The sequence below is a fragment of the Hyaena hyaena genome, unplaced genomic scaffold (assembly GCF_003009895.1).
Source record: "Hyaena hyaena isolate Hyena2069 unplaced genomic scaffold, ASM300989v1 scaffold_290, whole genome shotgun sequence".
NCBI classification, from domain to species: Eukaryota; Metazoa; Chordata; class Mammalia; order Carnivora; family Hyaenidae; genus Hyaena; species Hyaena hyaena.
In genome coordinates, this window is record NW_024080926.1 from 1,108,822 (window position 1) to 1,111,784 (window position 2,963).

Sequence of the window (2,963 nt, forward strand, 5' to 3'; positions counted from 1 at the left end):
ATGGAATATTTCCCTGCATGAGAGCCGTTGTATACATTCACACAGGTGTTGACTATAGCACAGTATTAATAAACTCTTGTCATGTACTGTATTGAATGTAATGGCAATACAACAGCAGAGGAAAGAGTCTCTATCTGCAGGCAGCCTGACCTAGAACAAAGCAAAGCATTCCTAAGCTCACTGTTGCATGGAAAAGCAAGGGACTGTCTATAGGTGCTTTGAAGTGACAAAAAGCACACTAGTTCCAGTTGTGGGCACCTCCCAAAGTTCCAAAAAATCACTGATTTCTGCCAGACACTGAGGCCTGAGACTGAGCATCTGAGCATGGGAGGCCATCACTCAATATTTTGCAGAGAGAGAGAGAGAGAGAGAGAGAGATGTTGGCTTAGTTGTGATCATGTGACATTCAGTGTCACGTACTACTACTCGTATTGCAAGACACTATTCATTTATCAAGTTAAAATTTATTAGAAATGTTTGCTCGAGGGGCGCCTGGGTGGCTTAGTCGGTTAAGCGTCTGACTTTTGCTTGGGTCATGATCTTGCGGTTCGTGGGTTTGAGCCCCGCGTCGGGCTCTGTGCTGACTGCCAGCTCAGAGCCTGGAGCCTGTTTCAGAGTCTGTGATTCCCTCTCTCTCTGACCCTCCTCTGCTCACGCTCTCTCTCTCTCTCTCTCTCCTAGAAATAAATAAAAACATTAAAAAAAAAAGAAATGTTTGCTTATCTTGCAGAACACTCACAAAACAAGTTACTCACAATGTAAAGTTTTACTTTAAACCATATATCAATAATCAATTGATTTTTGACAAAGGTACCAAACCCATTAGGAAAAGGAGAGTCTGTTGAGCAGATGGTGATGGAACAATTGGATCTCCACAAGCAAAATAATGAACTTTGACCTTCCTATCAATCATAAAATCTAATTTAAAATTGATCACATGATTATAAGAAAGTCATACTTTTGCAAGAAACAGGAGACAATATTCAAGACATTGGGTTCAGCAAAGATTTCTTACATGCTACACCAAAACATGGTCCATACAAAAAAAGAGAGAGATCTCACCAAAGTTAAAAAAAAAAGTCACTTGATAAGGTGTCATTAGGAAAATAAAAATGCAAGCAATAGATTGGGGGAGAAATTGCCTTAACATTATCAGATCGTATTTGCACCCAATGAAAGTATTTATGAATTCTCATGCCAGAGAGATGCATGAGAAAAACCTATGGGGCTCCTCACATTTAATGGACAGTCAATGGGAGAGGAATAGGAAGAAGAAAGGTGAATGAAGGTAAGAGAAGACATGGACAGGAGTCCTTTGTGAGAGCACAGAAAAGAACTCCAAGCAAGGGTGACCACCGTCATGTAGAACTAAGACCAAAGTTGACCTTTATGCTTGGGATAAAAGTGTTCAGAAAACATCGTTAATTGCTTATTTCTGGACGATAAGAAGAAGGGCCGAAGGGACATACATGAACATAAGACATGAAGCTTCAATATGGCATAAGTCATACAAGAGCAGAGGCATGAAGAAGTCATATGGTCTCATGGTAGGAAACCTCATATGGAAGCTGTGTGGCCAGGATGCCTGAAGGACTCCCAAGCTGGGGAAAACTGAGTCTGCAGCATTAGAAGTGGAACACTGCACCACTGAGGGCAGCGGCGAGGATGCCCAATGGGAAGGATGTGCAGGGAAACAGTGAGCCCGGAGAGCTGACTGCATGTGAATCACACATATCTGCGGGCACCGAATCAAAGTCGGCTCCACCGAGGAAGGGCAGGAAGTGTAAGTGGATGCCTGGTGGGGGAGCCCTGAATTGTCCAGACCTGGGAAAGGCAGATGGGAAAGATCTCCAAGAGGCAGAAATCAGGCCTCATTACGAGGATGGACTTAAAGAATTAATTCCATTGTCAATGGAAGAGATCAAGCAATGTAGAGCGAGAAAGGGGATACAGCCTGGAGAGATGGAGGAGACAGCAGAGCCTTCTCCATATATGTGCAAAAGGGCAGTGATGGCAGATAAATCATGGTCCTGAAAGGGGAGGGGCTTTTTTTCTTTTTCTTTTTCCCACCAGTGGTGTCATTTTAATGAAAATTATCTTACTCCAAAAAAAGAAACCCAACAGGGATGTGATTAGATAGAATGCCACCTGTCATCGGCAAAGGTGAAAAGAGCAATTGAAATAGATGGGAAAGAAAGAAAGGCATTTAAAGGTGCAAAGCTATAGCGTAGAAATAGGAGGGCACACACCTGCTGGCCCCCTGGCTTGTGCCCAGAGCTTAAGTGCTGCTTTTGCAGAAGACCCTCTGGGCTGTGTAGTGCCCTACAGATGTCTCAGTGTTGGAGGGCATAGCTGGGGGCTGGGCTGCCATGCAGTGCTTGGGAGGCACAGAGGTGGGAGGGGGGATGGCATTTGGGGGAAGAGCTTGGGAGAGGAGGGGGCTATGATCCAGAAGAGGACACGGTCCGAAGCAAGAAAAATGCAAAGTGTTGTATAGATACTGGTTCCCTAACAATAGTTTTAATGGGGGTGGTGGAGGCAGGAAACACCTTTCTTTGTGCAGATAGTTTTGGAGTCTGTTACAGGGACCACGGAGGTAATAGAGAGGTGGCTTCGATATAATACACAGAGCAGACAATGTAAAGGTTCCAGTCTGCTCTGGATTGCAGGAGACCAGCACACGGAAAGCTCTGATGTCCCCAGGGAGAAGGGAGTGGATCTGGAGGAAGCCGACCACTGTCCCCAGGAGCAGAAAATCTTGCCAGGATCACTGAAACTGTTTCTCACCCTCTGAATGTGTCGGCTGAAGGCTGGGTGAGAGGTGACCGACACGGGTGGTCATCCTGGGTGTCATGTACCTTAACACCCAGCAAAGGCGGCCAACGCTCTCAGGCTCCTTTAAGCACTAGGGAAACAAAGGAGTGCTCCCTGCGCTTGATGCCCAAGAAACTCTGGGTCATTAG